The 14,113-nt window shown below is 35.5% G+C and overlaps 1 protein-coding gene across 3 annotated transcripts in view; it reads left to right on the top strand.

The window, feature by feature from the left end:
* The window catches only part of METTL15 (methyltransferase like 15), a 78,672-nt gene that overhangs the window by 44,657 nt on the left and 19,902 nt on the right, over positions 1-14,113 (top strand). The window lies entirely within an intron of this gene.

The raw sequence follows: 14,113 nt of genomic DNA, 5'->3' as shown, positions 1-14,113 counted from the left end.
CTGTCCATCTCAACAAAGGCAGCTCTGGATGACACACAGCAAATGATGTCCCTCCCTCTTTTCATGTTAGGTTATATAGAACCAATCAGGGTTCCAATTCTGTCATGTACAGTGCTTGTTTTGGTATGTAGCCTCCATGTAGCCAAGGCCATTTGCTTTACTTTCTGAAAATGAAAGGCAACCAAAACGAGAATGTTAGTGTGTCAGAGCTTCAATCTGGACATATCAATACATTCTCTAGCGACACAAAAAACCTAACAAAATATTTGAAGACAAGGTTTTATGTTATTTGTTTTACAGAACTGATAGAAACACTTATTATGATTATCCGCTCCTGCAGAATCTACAAGTGTACACAGATTAATATCAAATGTCAATTCTGGATTTTAAGCCCTATTGCTGTTTCTTGCCTTTACATGAGAACATACTTTTTTCCCATCTGTTTCTCAATCTTGTTGAGGGAATTTGATTTCATAATAACCTTGTCTGATCTCAGATGTATTACCTCTAATCTTGATGGCAGCAACCTTAACATCATTTTCCCTCTAATTTCCCTTTATCTTAAAAGTTTGGAGATACAACAAACTTTTCTTCACTCTTCTTGGTCAAGTGAAACTAGAAGGGCCTGTATCTCTCCCTCTTTCCTTCTATTTTGTCAGCTGGAGATGATTGTTTCCTTAGAAGTTCTACTGTTCCTTCCTTTTGCTTTGAAGGATTAAATATATCCATTTCTAACTTCCATTTCGTTTATTTCTACTTCTCACATCCAACAATAAACCTATCAGAAAGACACTGGATTTCCATGTCCTTATTTCTTTTTTCAATTGATCTCCCAGTTCAGAATTCTCTTCTTCAGCTTCAGGTGAAATGGTCTCAGTCTCTCAGTTGTACAATTTCTTGTCTTCCTCTTTCCAATCCAATCTGCCTCCACCTGAAAACCAGGCATCCAACAGTAGAACTGATTCTATCAGGAATGACTTTTTGGAACAGTATTTCTCAACTTTGGCAAGGTATAACTTTGTGATTTAAAACCAGTCTGGGAATTGAAATCCATCATTTTTAATTTCATATCAATTTTAATTGCAGCTTTTAACACCATTAGTACATTTTTAAAAAATAAATTTATTTCTAGGGTATCCAGTGCCAATTTTAATTTCTATTATATTAACAATTACAATCAGGTATGAAATTTTACTGCATCAAGAGACCAGTTTTTCATTTCTCAGTTGCCTTTTCTTGTTTACTATGTACGTTGTTTGGCCGATGTTATAATATATACATACAAGTACACACACAGATATACAAATAGACATGCAAACATGGAGAGATACACACATTTATTGTGTCATTGAAGCTGATGTTTATGTAAGTTGAAGAATATTACCTTTTCAGTATACAAGTACTGTAAATTGTTTAGTGAAAATCTGATGAAAATAGCTAGTTTTCTGTTCAGAATTGTTATGAGAGATTTTTAATTTCCACATTGCAAAGATTTCCTAGTAATTTCAGTGAGGAAAAAATGTGTTTTCATTTTTATTCATTCTACATACGTTTTTGTGTCTGTCCATAAAGTTTTATTATGCATAATTATATGGTGGCTTAGCTGAAATATATGACACTTTGTGAAAGCTTCTTGTTTAGAAACAGAGGGTATAAATTTCTCAGATAATTATATATTTAAGTAAAACATTAACGAGTATGAAAACCCAGCTTTGACCACATTGTGAATCCAACAAAACTCTAACAAATATGGCAGTTCAGTAGATAGCACCTTGGTGAACAGAATGAGGCCACCATACAGACTATAAATTCCCTAAAATCAAAACCAGGTTTTGGGCTGATGGGCTTAATTTGAAAGTTAGGAAGTTGTGGTTTCTCTTTAAAAATGATGCTTCGGGGTGATTCTCCACTCAAAATCATATACTGTAGCAGTTAAGGCTTTGAAATTCTTACTTAACTTTAATGCTCACTGGATACCTTTGAATGAGTTATTCTTTTCTTGGTCCAACTTATTTCAGAGTTGTGTTAGAATAGTTTGAAATTGCTCCCAATTTTTATATCTTGAGCTCATGGATGAAAGGCAGTGTGTATAAATGCAGTGAACAAAATCAGTACATAAGAACTCACAGAGCATCAGTTTACTGGAATACGAACAGGTAGTACCTGGAGCTTTCTGTCTGCAGGATATTCCTGATAAACCCTGCTGATCTTGATCACTCCAGGCAATTGAATATAATTTCAAAGCACTGACCTTTGTAAGAAAACCTGCGGGGTTCTTACAGGATGCTGAACTATTCTTGCAGATAAAAACAGATGTATTTATGTGTAGCCCAGGTTTTTATGTGTTTTTATGCATTTTGGGGGGTTCTATATGCTGCCATGAGTGCTTTAGATTTAGGCAACTATAACAAATATAAATAATCATAATCATAATATTTTATTGTATTTTATTTATTTTATTATTTATTTACAGTATTTAATATACTGTAAATTTATTATAAATGTGTAAATTTATTATAAATGTGTAATACCGTATATTCCGGTGTATAAGGCGACCCGGCGTATAAGACGACCCCGTGTTCGGCGCCGAGTCGCATGCCTAGAAAGTCGTCTTATACGCTGGAAACTACCATTATTTCCGGCGTATAAGACGACTCGACGTATAAGACGACTCCCGACTTCGGCACCGATTTTAATGCTTGCAAAAGTCATCTTATACATCAGAAAGTACAGTATTAATACAGTCAAGATCTGAAAATCAAAACTGAAAGGTAATAGCTATGGTGATCCCAGTAGTTGTCAGCATATTGTGTGTCGCAAAAGCCACACTGCTTGGACCTGCACCTATAAAACAATACATTAAGGCATTCTAGGCTCTTGGGAAGAATTTGATGCGTATGAAGTCCAACACCAGCTAAACGACTGGCAGCTGTGAGTTCACATTGTTGTGAACAGATAATAACAATAGTAACAATAAGATAGCAACAAACAGCAAATGCCACCTCTGCAAAGAAGCTGAAGCAGCAGCAGCGGACTGCCTAATTAGCTTCTGCAAGAAGATTGCACAGACTGACTAAAAACAATGGCATAACAAAGTAGCAACAATGGTGTATTGAAGATCTGCAATACCATTTGCCTGCAAGCAAAAACTATGGGAGAATAACATAAACAAAGTAATAGAAACTGAAGATGCTAACTTTTCTGAGTCTTCAGAATTCAAACAGCTGCCATCTAAGACCCCAGACTTAACAAACATCAATAATAAATATTAAAAACTGATATTAAAAATTAAATGTTGCAGAACCAGGATACAACAGAATAGAAGACAAAGAATTAGAGGAAATCACAAAAATACAAAGATTTGTAAATAGGAGTAGAACAGCTGTGGCAAAAGAAAGCAAAAGTAGTATTAATAGCAATAGGCATCTTGGGTATAACCTCAAGACATCTGGAGCACCACTTGAACATCATTGGCATTGACAAAATCACCATCAGTCAGTTGCGAAAGGCAACTTTACTTGGAACAGCTTTCCTCCCACAACAATATCTTTAATACAATCAAATAACATCTGCCTATCCCAAGTCCTTGGGAAAGACTTAATAGATGGATTAAAATGCTACCTACACACAAAAACTACGTGCGCATAATAATAAATGTATTTTTAAAATTATTTATATGGCTACCCTTCTCAGTTACATGACTCTGGTTAACTAACAGGAGTCACTGTATGAAATGGGTAGCTATATAAATTTCATAAAGAAATAAACTCTATTTAAGGCAGAATAAAACAATATAGAATAAATTGGCAAAGCCACACTCATTCAAGAACCTGCAGCCCAAAGACCTTTCTGTCACCTGGAATTCTAACAAATCTGCATGGATGACTGGTGCTCTATTTGAGGATTGGATAAGAGGTATTGACCTATAAATGAAGAAAAAGAAATGGTCCATTCTCCATGTAGTGGACAATTGTTTTAGCCAACCTCAAGTGAATCATCTTACAAACGTGAAAGTGAAATTTTTGCCTCCAAACACTACATTAAAAACTCAACCTCTTGACCAAGGCATAATGGATGAAAGAAGATATATCCTGTTTTTTTATAATTGTTGGGGGCAGGGGTGTGTGCATAAAATTAAAATATAAGATTAGCCACTTATGTGAAGCACATAAAACTTGTGATATATAGGTTTTCAATAACCATCGGTTCATTTCAGGTGAATTGATTACAAGCAGTAGAAACCTCTGCACCAGATGGTTTATCTCCTTAACTTCCCTGTTCACAATTTCAAGTACCAACTATCAAATTTTGAAAAATGATATCCAGAATTAACCTTTTGAAGGAAAAAAAGGAAATAGCCTGGAAAAAAAAGAGCTTGTATGTACTGTAGCTATTTATGTGCATAGTTTCTTCCAGTATGACAATTTTTTACCTAACACTGACAGGTAAGTCTACATACTCATTATATAGAACTGATGCAACAAAATCTATTAATATTTTGTTCATGTCTCATTCAGGATTTTTATCCCCTTTTACTAGAAAAAAAATTAGGAAGATGTAGCAGAAATAAAATGTACTGATTTATAAATGTTTGAAGAACTTATAGAAATTTATGATACTGTTTATATAATTAACTTCCATAAGCCATATAATATATATATATATATTAGTAAAGGTCTCTACAAATTTAATTTATATGAAGTATTGTTATCATCCTTAGGTGCTAATGGATAATTGAATATAGAATAAAAGCCAATATTTTCTTTAGCTGGAACTTAAAAAAAATTAATCTTATTTGCTTAGCATAACTCACTGTGTAGAATGCCAGAAATGATATTCTATTCAGTGCAAAAAAAAATTAATTTTCAAATTTTAATCAAGCAAATAAATATAAAAGTATAATATCCATTCACCAGCATAAGGCATCCTACTTTTCAAACTATATATACATATATATGTATCAATGATGCAATCTTCGATCTCCGGGAAGAGTATACTCCAGTTATTTATTGTTAAAACAACATTTAAAACAATAAAAACAGTTATATACAAGAATTAAAACAACTTAGCTTTCGCTGGTCCTCTGCCAGCGTCCTCAGAGTGGGGCTTAGGGGGTGGGAAGTTCTTTTTATCCCCTTGCTGATCCAATTGCCTACTCATTGCCCTCGTGACAGGGCCACTCTTCCTGATTGCCTGTGACTGCCTTGCCTGTTCCGCCCTCTCTTTTTTGCACTCTAACATTGTATTTTCCTGCTTTGTCATCCTTGTGCTGTCTCCCCCTCCCTGCGCTGTTATCATTAACACACTCCCCAATCCCTCCTCCTTATCCAATGCAAGGTGCCTCCTCCGGTTCGGCACTACACGAATCCTGTTGGGCTCTGCCTGCCGTTTTTGCATACCATTGCCGATTCCTATTTCAACTCCCTCCTCCAACCCCCCTCCTCTCCCAGCCTGCCGATTCATGCACCCTTTGTTATCCCTTCCTGTCATCCTTCCCCCCCCTTCCTTCAATCCTCCCACCTGTTGATTAACATATTGCTCCTGCCTTTCATCGACCATTCTTATTGATGTTCTCTTCCTCAATATCTTTTCCTTCCTGATCCGCTGCTCTATCTGCTGTTCCTGTTTACCCTCCTCCCCCACTGTCCATCTTCTCCTCTCCAATGTCCTCCCCATCATCTGCTGACTTGCCTGTTGTTCATCCATTTCTGTCCATCCTCTCTTTTCTAGCATTCCTCCTCCTCTGACCTGCCGTCCTACATGCTGTTCCCACATGCCAACATCCATTCCTGTATGTATGTATGTGTGTATATATATACACATACATACACATACATACATACATAATACATACATACATAAAATAATCCGAACACCAGGATAATACTAAAAACAAAACTTGTTTAATTAAAAGCTAAGCCTTTCGTCGGTCATTGCTGGGAGTCCTTCTTATGCTGCCGGGTGGCTTTGCGTTTGGCTCCTTGACCTGGTTACTGGTCCATCCATTCTCTCCATCTGGTTTCTTAAATGGCCCACGTCCTTTATTGTGTTGATGCCCTCCGAAGTTGCTGTTTCCTTCCTCCTGGATCCAACCACTCTCCGTTTCTGTTTGCCCACTCTCACATCTGTCATCCTCTCTAGCCCCATTCCGTGGTCTGTTAGATCCTCCCTGGACTGACTGTTTGCGTGCATTCGAGGGAGGGTGTGTGTCAAGCGGGTCTGGACGTCTATCGGCGCAATCCCTGGCGGCTTCATTCCTGCACACATTCCTCCACTCAGGGACACTGTTTTCCTCCTCAGGTGTCCGTGAGTATGCTGTACCGCTTCTAGTTGTCCCCCTCCTCTTGAGGCTCCTCATTACTTGCTCACACATAATTCTTTTGCTCTTTTTGCACACGTGCGGGGCCTCACCACATCACTTTCTATCGTAGGTCTCTGTTTTCCTTTCCTATTCACATCAGTAGAATAACCCATCTCTCCCCTCATGTTGGCAGGGATCGTGGAGATGTCCCGTGGGCTATCATCCAACCCCCTTTGTTGTTCACCCCTATCGTTGTTTCCCCTTTTTATGGGGTGAGTTGAAATATGCTTATCTGGGACATCTAGGGGGGGAGATGTTTCTTGTTCTTTCTCTAAAGAAACATCTAAAGATAGGTTCTTTATCCTGTGGATGGGTTATCTCCTCTATTTTTTCTTCCCTTTGATTTTGTGAGGGATGTGCCAATTGTCTTTGTTGTGGATTCAGGTGTTGTTGTTCCCATATCTTAAATGTTTGGTATGCTGGGCAAAGCTCTATATGGCAATTGATGTAGTCACCATCGGAAAGCCAGGCTTCTTTAAGTAGACAGCCCCCCTTAGTAGTGCCCTAGATATTAGCTGTACACTATTAAGGTTAAATTCATGCCCATGATCATTCATGTGGGCCCAAATCTGTGAATGCTGTTCCTTTCTTCTGATCGCTAGTGCATGCTCATGCACCCTAGTTTTTAATCTTTTTGTGGTCTCCCCAACATAGTTACAGGAACAGTCCTTACACTTGATCTTATACATTATTGCAGATTTTTCTTCATTGGGGAGTGGATCTTTTGGGTGCATGATCTTAGATCGTAGAGTTTGATCTGGTTTATGGGCCACTTTTACATTGGGAACAGAGAAGCAACATGTAATATCAAATATGCAAATCATGCAGATAACATTATTAACTATTCAAGAAACAATGTTAAAAATGCAGGAGACAATGTCAAAAAACCATATTGAAATGAGGGGATATGAACAAATTAGATAATAAGATTGAAACGATACAACAAACAATTGAGAAAAATGAAGAAAGAATATTGACAGTAGAAGTAGGATTGGATAAAATGGGGGAAAAAGTTGACACAGTAGATAAAAAATTGATGGGAGCTAACAAAAAATTGGAAGAATCAATTATACATCTGGAAATGGACAGGGCAGCGTTTTACTTAAGATTTTAAAACATGGTGGAGGGTAAGGAAGAGGATTTGGACACCATTATGATAGAGCTGATAGCAGATACTCTGCAAAAAGATAAGCAAGAAATATTGCCAGAAATAGATGAGGTGTACCGAATCCATACAAATTATGCTCAAAGAAAAAAACTCCCACGTGAGATACATATAAGATTGTATGCCAGAAAAAAAATTAGAGACCTAATATACAGGATTACAAGGGAAGATCCAATGATTTATAAAGGCATTGAAATACAAACATTAAAACAAGTTCCAAAGAAAGTGAGGGAACAGAGAAGAGATTACAGATTTCTCAGTGCACATCTAATTAAAAAAAGCATTCCATTCAGATGGTTAATCCCCGAGGGGATGTTGATAACATGGCAGGAGAGAAGGATTAAAATTGATAGCCTGGACAAGGCAAGAGAATTTTATGAACAACTAGAAGGGGAAGAAGAAGAGAATAGTAGTAGGGAAGAATAAGAATTAGAATCTAAAAGTCAGGAAGACCAGCAACTAGAGTTAAAACAGAGAGAAAGAGAGATAGAAAGTAAGGAGGTAAAAAGACAAAGGAAAGAAAGAGGAACAGGTTTGAGAGCAAGACAAACACAGAAGTAAAATAATGGATGAGAAGATAAGATTAATATCAATAAACGTTAATGGACTAAATGCACCAGGTAAAAGAAAACAAATATTAATTAAATTAGTTAAACAAGATGTCTATAAGAAGTACACATAAAAGAGCAACACAGAAAATATTTGGAAGTTCCGAAATTAGGAGAATTATATACATCACTAATGGAACAAAAACAGAGAGGAATAGCAGTTTATATTAGAAAAGGAATTAGAGCCAAATTAAAATATCAAGACACAGAGGGAAGGGTATTAATATTAGAACTACAAATGGAACAGAAATCATGGCTATTGGTGACAATTTATGCTCCAAATGAAAATCAAAAAGAATTTTATAAAGATTTACATGAAAAACTTATAGAAATTGGACAAGGAAACACCTGTATAATAGGAGATTATAATGCAATAGTGGATGTAAAAATGGATTATATTGGCAATATGAAAAATAAAAAGAAATGGAAAATACTACCAAAAACATTTTTTGAAATGGCACATGAATTCAATTTATTAGATCAATGGAGGAAACAGAATACCATAAAAAAGGAATATACCTTTTTTTCGAATCCACATAAATCGTGGTCTAGGTTGGATATGGCATGGATGAACAGAGAAATAGGACAAGAAGTGGAGACAATAGAAATAATGCCAAATATATGGGCTGATCACAACCCTTTGAAAATAGAGTGGACAGGTCAGAAAAAAGTAAAGAAAAGGTGGACATTAAATACTCAAATTTGGAGAGAAGTTTGAACAAATGATAAAGTCAATATAGATGATACAAAAGGCTAGAGTAATAATAAATGGGGAGAATACAGAGAAGGTAGAAATCAATAAAGGAGTAAGACAGGGATGTCCAATGTCACCTCTACTTTTTATCCTAACGTTAGAAGTGCTATTAACTCAAATTAGAAACAACAAAGAGATAAAAGGATTAAAGGTTAAAACAGAAGAATACAAGACACAGGCATTCGCAGACGATTTGGTGTTTTTTATAGAGGAACCATTAGAAAGAGGTAAAATTCTAATGAATGAAATAGAAAAATATGGAACGGTGGCAGGACTAAAAATAAATAAAGAAAAAACTAAAATATTAGTAAAAAATTTAACTGAAAAACAAAAAAGGAGACTAGAAGAAAATTTTGTGATTGCAAACTGTAAAAAAGATTAAATATTTAGGAATTTGGCTTACCACAAGATGCTCTTCAATAAAAGAAGATAATTATAAAAATTGATACTACAAATGAAAAAAGATTTAGAGATTTGGGGAAATTACAACTAACATTGATAGGAAGGATTTCGGTGATCAAAATGAATATTTTACCAAAATTGTTATATCTATTTCAAACAGTTCCAATAAAATTGAGAAAAAAAGTTTTTGATGAATTAAACAAAATGATTAATAAATTTGTATGGTTAGGTAAAAACCATGAATAAATGTTAAAGCGTTACAGGACAGTGGAAGTAGAGGTGGCCTTGGGCTTCCAAAATGGGAAACTTATTACCAAGCAGCGGGACTGCTTTGGATCAGCGATTGGATAAATTTAGAAAATAAAAGGGTTCTAACAATTGAAGTTCATGATTTACAGGTTGGATGGCATGCGTTTTTATGGGGAAAAGATAAGAAATTCCACACATACTTTTACTGGCACCAGATAAGGGATGCATTAATTTGGACATGGGAAAAAGTAAAAAAAAAAAATACGAAAATTCCATTTTGGATCTCACCAATGGAGGCAATAATTCACCCAAACACACTGTTGTGGTTCTGGCCCGGTCATGGCTTCCTCCTACTTTGCCTGTTTTGAGTAGTTCTGTAAGAGGCAGGGCAATCTTGGCAAAAGAGGGGATGAATTGACGATAAAAGTTGGCAAAACCCAGAAAGCTCTGGAGCTGTTTGCGAGTCCTTGGGGGCTGCCATTCGATTATAGTTTTCACCTTGGCTGGATCCATTTCAATACCCTCATTGGAAATTCGGTAGCCAAGATAGTCTGATCGGGTTGATGATCTTTACTGTGGGGAAAGGCCCCAAGAATTTTGGTCCCAATTCCTTGCTGGGCAATTTGAGGCGTAGATATTTAGTTGACAGATAGACCTTTTCCCCAACTTGGAATGTTCTTTGGGGAGCCCTCTTTTTATCAGCATGTCCCCTGCCTAAATTAGCCGTCATATCTCACATTATCCAATTAGTGTGAAGGTCAAATGTTTTCTTCCTCTTTCTTTCCCGGGCTTTACCCCCAACGCCCCTTCTGCTCTTTATTAACCCCATATTTACCAGACAATTCTGCATATTGTCAAAAGCAAGAATATACAATATTTGCAGCGTTGACATCCACTGGATAAAACAAAGATGATAAGGTACAAAGAACTATTAGATAATCAAGGAAAGCTTAAATCAAGGGAAGAATTAAAAGGACAGGGAATAATTATTGATTGTTGGCCATATACACAGATACAATCAAAATATAGCAAAGACATGGAAGAGTATGGAATAAGTTGGATACCATAGCAATTGGACAAAATACTGACAAACAAGGGAGGAAAATTTTTAACAAAAACCTGTAAACTCTTATTGGATGTTGAATTGGAAGAAAAAATAGTAAAGAGTCCAATGATAGCATGGGCACGAAATATAGGCAGAAATATAGAATTAGAAGAATGGGAAAGAATATGGAACAAAATTACAAACTAACGCTGTCAACTGCATATAAAGAAAATCAATATAAAATGTTCTATAGATGGCATTTAGCACTGGCGAGATTGGCCAAGATATACAAAAATATGAATCCAGATTGTTGGAAATGCAAAAAAAAAAGAGGGAACATTTTACCATATGTGGTGGCAATGCTCCAAAGCAAAGACCTATTGAGAGTAGATAAGGAGATGGATACAGGAAATAACAAAACAACAAATGGAACTGAAACCCAAAATATTTCTACTAGGCATAATCAATCCAAAGATGGAAAAACAATTTCAATACATCATTATACATATAATAACTGCTGCACGCATTGCATATGCGCAATGCTGGAAAAGGGAAAATATACCAACAAATACAATGATTATATACAAGATATTAGAATGTGCTGAGATGAATAAACTTAATTTAGAAATAAAAGACAAAGAAGTTACAGAATTTTATGAGATAGGGGACATGTATTATAATTGGTTAGAATTTAGGAATAAAAAAGTATGAAAAGTAATGTAAATAAATGTAAGAGATATGGGACATAGTATTGTTAAGAAAAAAATGTACTTTGTATTTTGTTATTTGTAAAGAGAAAAAGAAAAAATAAAAATTAAAAAAAGAGACATGATGAAAATTCTTTAATTTCACAACATGTAGACAGATTTAATCATAGTTTCAATTGGGACAATGTGACAACCCTAGACCACAATCCAAAAATGCCAGGGAATTTCTAGAAGCCTGGCACTCTGACAAATCAGCCATCAATAGACACATAGACAGTAACAAATCTATAGACTATGCAAAAGAGACAATCAATCAGCCCAAAAGATAACAAAAAGACCTAAGCACCTCTCCACCAGCAATCAGGATCCAGATCAGCATAGATTAACTTCAAAGTTAATTTCAGACTAACAATCAAGTAAACAATACCTCAATCAAGGAACTGCCAAAGAGCCAACAGTAAACAGCACAACCAAAGAATCGCTAAAACCAACCCCACCAACACTAATAGGCAAGACACCAGAATATAAACCAACAGCAAACAGCACTCTTTACTAGTACTGAAACATCTGCAAGAAAACAAGCAAGCTCAGAGAGCACCAAGAACCCCTCATTTTCAACCCTGAGCTACATGTATTCTCCTTTGTGAGGCTATGTGTTGTCCGAATCTCTAATACTATCATTCTGTCACAATTTAAATAGCAATAAATTAGTTGCATGCATAGGAAAAGGATGATCAGGACTCAACTGTGCTCTTACAATTTGATTTTTGATTTGCCTAATGACACAGCGTTACAGAAATTTATAGACACATGGGGGCACACACACAAACTTATTCTGAACATTGACAGAAAGCCTAAAATCTCCAATCTCTCTGGAAATATCCCATTAAGCTTGGTGCATGTGTGTGGTTATCATTACGCAACATTAACTTTTGTGAAGTCCTAGGGAAATTCACTTCCAAATGTTTCATTTGTATGTCAATTTATTTAAACATTTGCTTAAAAAAACTACTGGGAAAATTTTAAAAAGTAAATATTAATTATTTTAATGTTTTTCTATGTGTTTAAAATTCCTGCAGATTGGAGTTTGGTGTTTTAAAAAACACCAAACTATATACCGTATGACCCTTTAATTTGCAGGCATGATGCACATCTTAAGTTCTAAGATCAGATCATGTGAACATTTTAAGCCTGGATAACAGTTGAATAGTATCTTGGAGTAAAAGGCATAATACATCCTGTATCAAAACAACATTCCCAAGCTTCTGACGTCTTTTTGCTCCATAATCAACTTAAAGGCTACAGCAGGTGGCTTGAAGGTAGAAGTTAGTTAATGATTAATAAGGCTGTTTCACATCTTTTGCGTCATTTTTCCTTTCCAAATAATTTGCTAACAAGTCACCTAAGGGCTTGAAATAGATCAGGAAAATAACCAAAGGGATCCTGTGGTGCAATTGATAATGATGATTAGAAAACCAGAAGAACCTAGAGCAGCAAATAAAAAAGATGTATTGTTTATTTAGTTACAGTATTTGCTGAATGGTCTGGCTTAGTTTAATAATTTCAGATATGCTATGTTTCTATAGCTTCAGTCAAGTAGCATAATTATAAAAATAACTATAATATCTCAAATATTCAGATTAATTCCACATTATTTTTAAATGCCTTTAACTTGCTTATGTTCACTTCATTAGTTAAAGTAGAAATTCAGATAATTCGTATCAAGCTGCAAAAAGTGTATTAAAAATACTTAAAATACTTAAATTATTAACTTTGGGTAGAATCGTTTGGCATGAACACAGAAGCTATTATGAATGTATAATTTGTAATGTTAAAAAGTAGTTAGATAATGAAGTACATTATGGCCACTGAAATGCTGAACAAATTAGGTTCTCAAAATACCCCCAGTGTGAAGTCTGTAAAAACATAATTAACCTCCAGTGACATAAACAAATATGGTAATATCAAATGATTGTATAAAAATCAAATTATATGGCATTTCAGAATGACCGAAGATGGTGGTGGTTGTTGTTTTTAATCAGTGCTTAGGAAAATATAACTGCAACTTATAAGTGAAAGATGCAAATAATCTGCAAAAATTTAATAATGAAAGTCAAGAAATACAGGTAATAGAAGGTACCTGTAAAAAAAGAAAAAAAGGGGGGGAGGACTAAGGTTAAATATGAGGAAGACTAAATGAATGAACTTTGATTTTGGTGTAAACATCTGGGAATACCATGGATAGCCAGGAAAACAAAGAAATGGATAATCAAACAGATCAAACCCAAATTTTCATTTGAGGCACAAATTATCCCACTGAAATTATTGTACTTTAGTCACATGTGAAGACTTAGCTCTCTAGAGAAGTCTATAATGCTGGTAAAGGTGGAAAGAAAGGGAAGAGCACAATCATGAGTGCCGTACTAGAAGTGCTGAAGAACCTAGGTTGGAGACGGATTCTCTTATAGAAATCTTACGTGGTCACTAAGAGTTGGCACCAAACTTAGGGCAAATAACCAATCACAAATTAACCTAGAACCAATGCTTGAATATAAATTACAGCAAAAATAAAGGTACTTGGACTTGGATTGGATATTTGGGGAAATAATTCTGCCAAGAGCTTGTAATCATGACTATTGATTTTTTTTTCCCCCACTGACGAATTCAGTGGAACTGATCAAGTGCTTTGAAGTTACATGAGAAAGGTTCTGAAGGACAAAGCATGGAAGAGATGGGCTTCGGCTTTTAGACTAAGATTATCTTCTACCTGCCCTCCTGAATGCAGTACTCTCCAAAATTTTCTGTAGAGAAATCCAGAACAT

This window comes from Crotalus tigris, unplaced genomic scaffold (genome assembly GCF_016545835.1).
Source record: "Crotalus tigris isolate CLP2741 ecotype Arizona unplaced genomic scaffold, ASM1654583v1 scf7180000020579.960993, whole genome shotgun sequence".
In the NCBI taxonomy this organism is placed as follows: Eukaryota; Metazoa; Chordata; class Lepidosauria; order Squamata; family Viperidae; genus Crotalus; species Crotalus tigris.
This window is presented reverse-complemented; position numbering and strand designations above follow the sequence as displayed.